The sequence below is a fragment of the Musca autumnalis genome, unplaced genomic scaffold (assembly GCF_047663935.1).
Source record: "Musca autumnalis isolate F117 unplaced genomic scaffold, ASM4766393v1 scaffold_5, whole genome shotgun sequence".
Taxonomy (NCBI): Eukaryota; Metazoa; Arthropoda; class Insecta; order Diptera; family Muscidae; genus Musca; species Musca autumnalis.
Window position 1 is genome coordinate 32,247,596 of NW_027412088.1, and position 12,031 is coordinate 32,259,626.

A 12,031-nucleotide genomic window follows, 5' to 3' on the forward strand; every position below is an offset into this window, starting at 1 on the left:
ATGGCAAGCAAATGGCAAATGGCAAAGTGGTTCGAAGTGCTTCAAATGGTTTTGTTAAGATTAAAATGTACTTTAAAGGAAGATTTAGGTAACTTTCAATCGTCACTCAACGTTTTATGTCGGACTCAATTTTCACACCGACTAAAAACCCATTTTGTCACCACTGGGAGTTTCGACCAACTTGGACCACATTCGTATTACTTCAGGGTGGGTCCCAGGTGATGGTGACCTTCTTCTGAGTCTTACTTGCGTCCATGTTCCGCTTTTTCCTCCTTATCTATCCACATCTGAATACCACCCTCGAGCAAATGGCACGATTAAGCATTTTCATCGGCAGTTTAAAGCTGGGACATTGGTAAGCAAACACCAAGCAAAGTTGTTCGATGTGCTTTCAATGGTTTCGTTGAGATGAAATAGAAGGATTTAGGTCACTCGATCTTCATACCGTCTTAAAACCCATCTCGTCACCAATGGGAGTTTCGGCCAACTTGGTATCACATTTGTATTAATTCGAGCTGGCTCTCAGGTCAAGATGACCATCTTCTTAGTTTTACTTGCGTCCAATTTCTGCTCTCTCCACCTTAACAATCCAGATCACTATTTTCGATTCTCAGGAGTAGTTCACAATAACTTGCAACTGCGATCCAGTTCTTATTGCTCATCATCATTGAAAAAGATTTTTTGCGACAATAGTGGGAAAAACTAATTAACGAACTCGATCCTCACACCGACTAAAATTCCATCTCGTCACAACAGGGATATTTGATCAACTTGGCACCACATTCGTATTACTTCGAGGTGACTCCCAGGTCAAGGTGACCTTCTACTGAGTTTTACTTGCGTCCATGTCCGCTTTCTCCTCCTTATCTATCCAGATCTCTATTTTTGGTTCTCAACAGTCCTTCAACCGTGTTCTAGTTCTCTTCGCTCATCATGATAGAAATGGTTTTTGCGGCAAAGGGATGGAAATGCATTAACGAACTCGATTTTCATACCGACTAAAAACCCATCTCGTCACCACCTAGAATTTCGACCAACTTGACACCACACATTCGTATTATTTCTGATCAGGTTAAGATGACCTTATATTGAGTTTTACTTGCGTCCAAGATCCGTTTTATTCTCCTTAGCTATCCAAATCAGGGATGCCAACTGTTCCGAGGTAAAAATTGCTACAGCCACATAGGCACCATAGGTATGTAGCGATTTTTACCTTAAAACTGTTGACATTCCTGCTTAAGTAGTGGTTTTTGTCCATCAAAAATCACCACAAGTAGCGGGAAAACCACCAACTTGGCATACCTGATCCAAATCGTTCTTTTTGATTCACAAGAGTCCTTCATAATACCTTGCACCTGCGAGCCAGTTCTTTTCGTTCATCATCATTTTCTCCTTTATGCTTGTGGGGATATTGCGTCTGTTTCTTGTTCTACAACTGCCCTGGGCTCTGATTGTGTACATAAAAAGAATGTATGCTCTGTGCGATCTAATGTGTCGTATTCTTTATAAAAACAGAAGCGGGAGAGTAATTTTCCTTATTTGATCAAGTACTTCTGGAAATATCCATGTCCAAAGAGTAACTGCGTTAGGTAGTCCGTCTCCATGTTTCCTTTCCACCCATTTTCTTACGCTTGAGATAATATTCGCCGTCCACCTGTCATAAGTTTCTCTGTTCAATCTTGTCTGCAGTTTTAGAAAAGGTTCATTTGTATTCGAAAGGCTGAGGCTGCAATTGCATACGATCAAAAATGTGTCATCGAAATAATGGTTTCAGAAAATTTGGATTTAATTAAGATCTGGCGTCCGCCTGTCTGGTACGAACGATAACTCTCGAACGGATCAACCAAGTTGGTTCAAATATTGCAAGATTAGATCAAGTTCGGCCGTGGGCAGACTCCTTTCGGGACCTCACCCACAAAAGTTCAAAATTGTCCGCTAAAATTGTGCGCACAGTAACTTGCACATCATTATGTTTCTTCTAGATCTAGATCAGGTAAGAATATGGACACAATATTTCTAAATTAAAAAATAATATTAAAGCCTCAAGAGTTTGTTTTCGTAAGCCACTAGTAGGAACCCTTAAGATACGTTTACGGAGAGTGTGTTTTCCCCAAGTCATTTGTTTCAACTGTTGTGTAGGTTTCCGGAGATTCTTTTCACAGACCACTCTTGTAAATCCGACCATAATTTTCCCGAGAGTGTGTTTTCGTAAGCCACTCGTAGCAACCCGAGGTATAGGTTTCCAAAACCACTCATCGAGTTCGGTTGATATTGTGTTCCCGCATGCCTTCTGAGATCTATTCTCCACTACGAGCCGCATATAAGCGTGAAGTAGATACGATTGGACTGCCCTAGGCATTCGTCGAGAACGGCAAATACCGTGATGCGGCAGTCCGTTTGAAATATGTTCCCGACTCCAAACCAATGATGCACAAAATAATATGTGTGACTGTAGTATTTGTGCCATGAATCGACGCTAGAGTACTGCTTTGTTCATAGCTGCCTTAATCCCAAGAACATTTGGCATACAGGCCACCGAAGTGGCCTTGCATAATAAATATTCGATTTTTGCCGGTTCTGGGCCAAAATCAAATAAAAAATTTTCCCAAACGGCAACCCTAATGATAGGCACTCAGTAAAATAGTGTTGCTAACATATGGGAAAAACCAGTGAAGAGTTGGGAAAGGGGCAGAGGCGACGAAACCAAGTGCTCTAGCCAAATGGTGTAGAAGAAAACTGAAAAGCTTATGTAACAGCAAAACTTTATACGCTACCAACAACGACGAAGTGAAAAATAATGAAAACCGAACAAGAACAACTCAAAGCTAAAAATGCATCATACAATACACATTACATGCGCACCAATACACTCACTGCTGTTAATGCACGGAACTCTCTACTATGCCTCCACAACACGAGCCGAGCACTAGGCGGCCGGACAGGCGGGCGGACGGGCGGACGGGCGGACAGGCTGTTTGACTGACTGGTTGGCAGGCAAAATGGAAAAATATCGTTAAAACATTATTTTAAAATGACCTCAATTTTTAGAAAGAGGAAGAAAACAAAAACAACGACAGCAACAACAACAACAACATCTGCCGCTGCATCGAAACAAACAAAAAAAATGAAAATTCACTCCCAATGTTGAAAAATGAAATGTGGAAATAAAACAGAAGACAAAAACTTTTCGTTCGTTACACTGCATTTCGATGTTAACTGCTTGCCGCCCCTGCCAACATTTGTTATCTGTTTATTGTCCAATGAGTCACTTCAATTAGATTGCACAAACGAATGCGATAGTCGCATTCTTATCCAAAAAGATAAAGCTCTCGGGAAGAACTGTTCCACTCATTAGATACTTTTTTGAGTGTCTAATTGGACACTTCAGAAAGCTATTAAAACGACAATATCGGTGGAGTAATGGTAAGCATGCTCGCTTTGCAATCTGAATGCCCGGGTTCGATTCCCAGGCCAGTCGACATTTTTTTAATGACAAATCTTTTTTTTTAACTATAAAACATTAATATAGCTAAAAACTTGATAAAAATAATAATAAATAAAAAAGAACAAAATTTTATTTTGATTTTCTTTTTAACTTAATTTAATTCCTTTTTATTTTATGTTTTGTTTTATTGTTGTTGTGTCGTTAATTCTTTGCTTGGGTTATTTTTGACTTTTTGGTTTTTTATTATTTAATTTAATTCACTATATTTTTATAATTGTTTCAGGAATTGTCGCTTATATTAATTTTGTCATTTGAAAAATGTGATGTCGCCTGACCTGGTAATCGAACCCCGGACATTCAAATTGCAAAGCGAGCATGCTTATCATTGAACCACCTGCGTATATAACAATCTGTGTACAAATGTCTTATTTATTCAACTTACAACAATTCTAAAAATAAATGTAAGCTGTCTAATTTGTATCCAAATAAAGGATGGAAAATAGATATGTCTTTCTAATTTCCATCCTTCATTGGGATATAAATGAGATAGCTTACATTTATTTTTAGATACATATGTTATTGTTGTTATTTGTCTATCGTATTCTTTTCTAAATGGTGACTGGATACGATACAAATGAGATTACAATGCAATTGTTATTGTATATTAGACAAATGTCGCATTTTTACAGAAAATTAGACACTAAAAAGATCCTCATTTATAAAATTAGATAAAACTCACTTCCAATTGCTGGCAGGGGCTGCACACGTACACTTGTTCATGGAAATGGGTGTGTGTGTGTGCATTATAGGGTGGTGGTGGGAGGGAGCAGTGCCAAGAGAAAAGTTGGAAAAACCTTGTGATGATGTTTTTCGTATGTTTGGCATGCATGGAATACAAAAACTGTGATGCCAATAAAGCGGTTTTTGAGACTTATCAGATCATAGTATTATCTTGTGTCGAATGAGAAACAGTATAAAGAGCAGTATATCTGCACATATGTTTTCGAAACCGAACTGAAAATATTATTCATTGTGGTGATCCCTCTGGAGATGACTTAGATAATTAAACAATGCAGAAGTGAAAGACAGGGTAAGTCACCGGTTTACAGCTACAAATACCCCTCAAAAGAATAACTTCTATTAATAAAAACATTATTGCAAATTTGCAGATATGAAGTATTTTGAAGCCTTTTTCTTATCAAGTCAACATAGTGTCCAGCTATTATGTTATGTTAATATTTTCAATCAACGCCAGAAGAAGATGGACAAAAAGTCAACAATGGATTACCTTGTTGGTTGTAACGGAAATAACCTTGTTGGCTATAACGGAGAAGTCAAGAGGAAGCAGTACAATAAACCGTATCACAAGAAGGGATGTCTTTTCATAGAAGACGCAAGGTCTTTTTTCAGAAGACTAAAAGATCTTCCTGCTTGCACAACTTGAACTGCAAAGCGAAATTGGATGGAATAAAAGCGATGAACTTCCCATAAAAAACGGAAACCATGTACAGTGGAAGAGAAAATGGTGGTGAAAGAAATGGAAACCAATATGTGACCGTGTGATAATGGCTCGATTTAAGAGCAATGTAAAGGCCAGAACAGAATCAATCGTCGCTTGCCTTGCTTGCTTCCCCAAATGTCAAATTATAAAGGAATGCCAGAGCCTCTTTGCAAATCCGCCTGCGTTCTCCTTTAGGAGGCTTGATTGATTGATTCTGTCGATCGATTCTGTTCTGGCCTTAAGGCACCCACAGAAAACGCTGAAGACACTGTTAAATATGAATTCTACGCACAATTAACACCCACGCTTAATGTAATTCGGAGAGGAGACATCATAATTCTCATGGGTGACTTTAACGCAAAAATAGTGAGCCATAACATGTTCAGCAATGTGAAAAGATGAATGTGGACATCTCGTCAACATATCACCAAGTTACGGAAGAAACATTGCATCAGCTTGGGAAGAAAAGACTGCCTCCATAAATGTCGATAACTTGGAAACGAGTTGAGATTTTTTAACAATTCAAAAAACAATTTTGATGGCTGAAATGTTGTCTTTAAGATGGCGCACAATGATGGCCAATCTGATTACTAAATTGCATAAAAAGCGAAAATTTTGGAAATTATTAATCGATTATAGTGGTGCATCATTTTTGATGCTCAATATAAAAATGCCCTATTTTTGATTTCCGGTAAAATTTTAGTATAACGGTACTCTAAACGAAATATTTTTGTAAGCCATCTTAAAGACAACTTTTCAGGCTGCAAAATTGTTTTTGAATTGTTAAAAAATCTAAACTCGTTTCCAAGTTATCAATGTGAAAATTTTTTATTTCAGGTTGCATAATTTTCAGTGACAGTCACTGTATGTCGATAGTTTCCGCTATCTAGGAAACAGAACAGAATCAATCGTCGTTTGTTTTCTTGCTTTCCATATGTCAAATTATAAAGGAAAGTCAAAGCCGCCTAAAGGAGAACGCAGGCGGATTTGCATTCCTTTATAATTTGACATTTGGGAAAGCAAGCGACGATTGATTCTGTTTTGGCCTTAACAATGAATAACGTTGCAGAAATGGACATAATCAATCGGTAAACAAAGCGAGAACACCATTTGGACGACAGCAAGGTGTATGGAGAAGTTCACATACATACATAAAGGGCGTTTGCATTAGAGCTTTTTGCTGGGTTGACCTTCTCTATGAGGATTTATTTGACGTTGAGCTATGGAATTGACATTTGAAACCCAATGGGTTTATTAAATCCGGTTAACTGAAAACGGGGTATACATACATATATCCAGAACAAATCGATTCTGCTATACGGCAATTGAATTTGACGCGTGTCTAACGCCATCACGCAAAAGCTACATGTATTCATAAATAAATACCTCAGGATCACATGCAGGATATTTTGGCCCAACGCCATTAGTAGCACAGAGATGTGGAAATTAACGAACCAGGAACCCATACAAGAGGAAACGTAGGAAATGGAGATAGATTGCCCACCACAGAATGGCGCTTGAATAGAATTCCCAATCGAGGTCTATCAAGAAACACCTAGCGACGAACAATAACCCAAGAATTTAGACAAAATAAGCTTACTGGTCTATTTCAGAACTGCAAGAATCTTCTAATTTTTACTATTTTTTCCGATTACACAAAGGTAAAAATGCTATCGTAGTAAAAAATAGTAGATTGTTGCAGGTTCTGGAACAGAGCATACATGGGAAGATGCAAAAAGAACGGCAACTAATCGAGTAAGATGAGGAGAAACAGGAAAAACGGTTTTCTCATAGAGGAAGAGATCCACAAAATTTTCTCACAAAAGACCAAAAGGTCTTCCCACATAAAGCCAAAAGGACTTCCCACAGAAGACCAACAAATCTCCTCATAGCGGACCACAAAATTTTTTTCATAGAAGGCCAAAAGATCTTCCAACAGAAGACTAAAAGCTCTTCTTGTAGAGGGCCATAGGTTCTTCTCAGCGAAGAACAAAAAGTTTTCTTCCCCAAAAGACCAATAGGTCTTCCCTCAGAAGACTACAAAGTCTTCTCATAGAGGACCAAAAAGTCTTCACACAGAGGACCGCAAGGTCTTCTCCCAGAAGATCGAAAGGTCTACTCACAAAAGACCAACAAATCTTTTCATAGAGGACGACAAGATTTGTTCACAGAAGAAGAAAAGGTCCTTCAACAGAACACTAAATGGTCTTCTTATAGAGGACAACAAAAGATCTCCTCCCAGAAGACCAATAAGTAATAATTCTTCTCATAGAGGAACACGAGTTCTTCTCCCAGAATACTAAAAGGTCTTCCCTCAAAAGACTATAAGGTATTCTCTCAAAAGACCAAATGGTCTTCTCTCTAAATATCAACAAATCTTCACATAGAGGATCTCAAGGTCTTCCCTCAAAAGACCAAAAAAGTCTTCTTCCAGAAGGCAAACAAATCTTCTCATAGGCGACCACACGATTTTTTTCACAGAAAACCAAAAGATCTTCCCACAGAAAACCAAAAGGTGTACCTCCCCCAAAAGTTAAATATTTGTATCTAAGTGCAGATTAAGGTCTATTTGAAGATCCTTTGGAAATGTATGTATACCGATGCTGTTCGTTGTGGTCCTGTTTAAAGCGATATTATTTTTTCCGTGGATAAGTCCATGCTTCCTGGCATACTGGTCCAAAAGTTAAACGATGACACATTGAAATTACTAGTGGGCTCGATATCTAGCGAAAAGATACATATGACTCCCAAAATGAGATCCACTTCCATATTAGACCAAGTCGGTCCTTTCCTTTACGTACCTCATCCGCAACAGTAATCCACATTATTTTCGGTAAGTTTTAATGTCCAAAAAGGGCCACAAAATTCCAAGTAGACATTAAATACATTCGATCTGTCTGTAGATGAAAGTTTAAATTCAAATAGGCTGAGGGTATATCTCTGTCGTCAAAGCTGACTGATACTTTTTTACCTGTTCTCATAGGGAAGACTACGAGACTACTTATAGAAGACTACGAAGTATTCTTATAAGTGACCACAATGTCTCTCCTAGAAGACCCACAGTTTTCATATACAAGTCTACAAAATCATTTGACTGAAGACAAAGTCTTCTCATACATGCCTACAAAATCATTTGACTGAAGACAAGAATGTCTTCTCAAAGAAGTCTACAAGGTCTCCCCATAGAAAACCTCAAAGTCTTTTATACAGAACACCACAAGTTCTACTTATAAAATACCTATAAATAAATGCTTTCCTATAGAAGACTACAAGGTCTTCTGATACAAGACCACAAGATCGTCGCATAGAAGGACACGAGGTCTTCTCGTTGAAGACCACAAAGTCGACTCATAGAAGAACTTTAGGTAATCTCATAGACGACCACAAGGTCTTCTCAGAAGGTCTTCTTCTCATAGAGCACTACAAGGTCTTCGGACAGAAGACCAAACAATCTTCTCACAGAAGACAACAATGTTTTATGGCTTAAATGATAGATAGCCCTTGCCATCCTGAATACAACGATATATAATTTTCCAGGGGAAGTCCATACTTCCCAAGATATGGGTCTTGACATTTCGGAAATTTCGTACTTTCACACCTTTAGGTTGTTTATGGGCACCTCTCGGATCGGGCTGAAATTTTTACAGTAGATAGCCCTTGGCATCCTGAATACAAAGATATTTAATTTTCCGGGGGAAGTCCATACTTCCCGAGATATGGGACTTGACATTTCGGATATTTCGTACTTTAACACCTTTAGGTTGTTTATGGGCTCCTCTCGGATCAAGCTGAAATTTTTACAGTAGATAGCCCTTGGTATCCTGAATACAACGATATATAATTTTCCGGGGGGAAGTCCATCCTTCCCCAGATATGGGTCTTGACATTTCGGAAATTTCGTAATTTCACACCTTTAGGTTGTTTATGGGCACCTCTCGGATCAAGCTTACATTTTTGCAGTAGATAGCCCTTGGCATCCTGAATACAACGATATATAATTTTCCGGGGGGAAGTCCATCCTTCCCGAGATATTGGTCTTGACATTTTACAATTCTATTGTGGGCAATATGGACATCGTTTTAAAGCTTATGGAGAGTACTTTTATGCACGCGACCTATTTTTACACCTGTTTATAGGAGAATGTATTAAATTCCTGTTCAAAGCCGGCTACTTAGGAAACTGTAAATTTACAATAAAGTGTTGTTTGCGTAGCCCACTTTTGCCATTGTCCATAGGAGATAGTCTTAAATCCACGGCCGAAGGTCGGCTACTTTAGAACACTTTCATTTTAAAAGAGAGTTTTGATCGCGTAGCCCACTTTTGTCCCTGTCCATAGGAGAAAGTCTTAAATCCCCAGCCGAAGGCCGGCTACTTAAGAACACTTTCAATTTATAAGAGAGTTTTGATCACGTAGCCCAATAATAACTTAATAAATTATTATTAGAAAATTTAATTACCATTATTAATTATTGGCGGCATTGGAAAATACTCTTTGTGAGCTTTAAAACGAGTCCCATATTGCATAGGTTTTAAAAATAATGGTGACAAAAGTAAAAAAAAAGTCAAGACCCATATCTCGGAAAGTACGGACTTCCCCACGGAAAGCTATATATCGTTATGTTCAGTGTGCCAAGGGCTATATACTGTAAACATTTCAGCTCGATCACAGAGGTGCCCATAAACAACATAAAGGTGTTACAAGTACGAAATTTCCGAAATGTCAAGACCCATATCTCGGGAAGTATGGACTCCCCCCGCAGAAAATTATATATATTTGGAATCAGGGTCCCAAGGGCTACCTATGGTAAAAATTTCAGCCCGATCCGAGAGTTGCCCCTAAACGACACTTGTTCCGGTTTTATTACCGAAGACCACAAGAAGTTCTCATAGCAGACCAAAAGGTCTTCTTACAGAAAAGCACAATGTTTCTCCTAGAAGACCACAAGCTCATCTCCACAAAGTCGTTTTTTTATAGAAGATCACAAGGTCTTTTAAAAAATAACAAATCTTTCTTATATACGACCACAAACATGTCTACATATTCCATATGCAAAGATATTTTCTTCTGGCAATTATGCGTTTCTTAAACGGCGTTATTGGCAACACTGTTGTCTGCTAAAAAGAGAAGGGACTATCGTGAAGTTAACGTTAAACGAAGCGAGTATGAGTTCGGCATAAAAAGAAAGTTGTTTCTGTTTCTGATCAAAGCTCCAAAACATGAAAAGCTTAAATGGAATGAAAACTAACAACTGGGGAGCGGTGTGTGGATGGACTCCAACATAGTACCACACACACATACAGACTTACATACAATGGACACTTTAATGCGGAGTGAAAATGACAAAAAAAAAAGCTGACGGAAAATGTATGAAGACAAAAAAGCAACAACAACACGAAATACAATTGAAATGCATTTTACAAATTTTCTCTTGACATACATACTTACATGTGCTGTGCATTAAATTGTTATTGTTGCTGTTGTTGTTGAGTGGGAAAAAAAGTACAGCTCCAACAAATGGAAAAATGAAATTTTCAATGAATGGAGAGGAAGGAGGAGGGGCGGAGTGGGGGACTTTGTGTTGTGGGGGCCGATGGTTTTATGTGAAGAGGAAGGAAGAGCTTAAGTAATGCTTGGGAAAATTGATAATGAAAAAAAATCAATACAAATGATCAGGGGTACTGGAAAGTTTTAAACTTTAAAATAATTTTCTGTTAATTTCCCTTCCCATTATTTTTTAAGCGATTTTGTTTTAAAATCAATAAAATTTTCTTTTATTCGCTAAGCTTAAAAAAACCAACAACTTAACTTACTCATTTAAACATTTGCTTGAATATGCTGTTGTTGTTTTTGTGGAAGCAGCAGCCGAAGAATCACAACGACAAACAGAAAATGAAAAGCACGTTTAGCCGCACAAACTTTCGTGGCTTTCGAATGTTGCACGACGTTGCTTGAACTGTTCAAAAAAAGTTTTCTACAACTGAAAGAGCTTCGACTTCACATAAAATTTTATGGAATTCGCCCCCCTTACGGCGGCAAAAACATTTCCGTCACTCCGCCAACAACACAACAAATAAAACTTGAATTCCACAAAGGCGGGCAGCAGCGGCAACAAAAACAACAACACCAAAACAATTCCATTTCTAAATGTAGTTGCGAAAAGAAGAAAACAAAAGAAAAACGAATAATCAACAGCAAGGCAGGCAATGCGAAACAGAAAAGAAAATCAAATTCATCTCTTAAAACAGCATAAATAAAGAGCACTTATGCTCTTTGTTGGTGAGAGAGAAATGTTCAAAACCTCTTCTCAGAACATTTGTTTTCTCTTTGAAAAACCGTTATACTCTTTCCATATGAAATTTCCAAAAAAGTGTGTTTCTCTTTGGCAAACATTTTTTTAATTTTCTTATGACAGAGCTGAGCAAAATCGAGAGAAAGGAGAATTAATATTTAAATTTTCTTGATGTTTCATTACTTATTTCAAAATTTTTTTTTAACATTAATGTTGTCTAAAATCGTCCACAATGTAAATTATTAAAAATATAAATAAAAAATTGCATAAACTTTTAATTGTTTATGGTTCACAAAAAATAAGAGTACGTTTTCTCAATTTTCCTGTGTGCTAGCACACAGGCGTGCTCACCCCTGTCTTATGATATTCGTTAAGTTCAAAAAAGAGAATGGGGGGACATGAGCAATTGCAAGAGAGTGGTAATGAAGCCCATGCTTTGAGTATTTCAACTTGAAATGCATTTTTCATTGTTTCCATCAGAGTGAGGCAGAGAACATTTTTGGGTCTCTCTTGTGCTCTCAATGAGCGTAAATTTGTTGTTGTTCACAACGTGTTAGCATCTACACAGGCTGTGAGCGATAAGAAATTTACGCTCACTTAGAGCACATGGGCTCTCTTGTGAGTCACTATGCCTCCTCCTGGTTTCCATTAATGTTTGTTTGCCTTTCCGTGGTTGTTGGTGGGGGTTGGGGGGAGTACAAATTTCTATTGCACTGGTGTGAGTGACCCAAACTCGTCAACTGCATGTCATTTGCTGTTGTTGTTGTTGCTATTGTTGCCATTGCTGTGTGCATG

The 12,031-nt window shown here is 38.0% G+C and overlaps 1 protein-coding gene across 5 annotated transcripts in view; it reads right to left on the reverse strand.

Annotated features, from left to right (window-relative positions):
• Positions 1-11,106, reverse strand: part of LOC141405511 (longitudinals lacking protein, isoforms F/I/K/T-like) — a 496,088-nt gene extending 484,982 nt beyond the window's left edge. For all 5 annotated transcript variants that reach the window (XR_012413212.1, XM_073989911.1, XM_073989908.1 and 2 more), the window contains exon 1: positions 10,758-11,106. The gene's annotated coding sequence lies outside the window, so the exon portion shown is untranslated. The remainder of the gene's footprint in view (positions 1-10,757) is intronic.
• Positions 11,107-12,031: the final 925 nt, after the last annotated feature.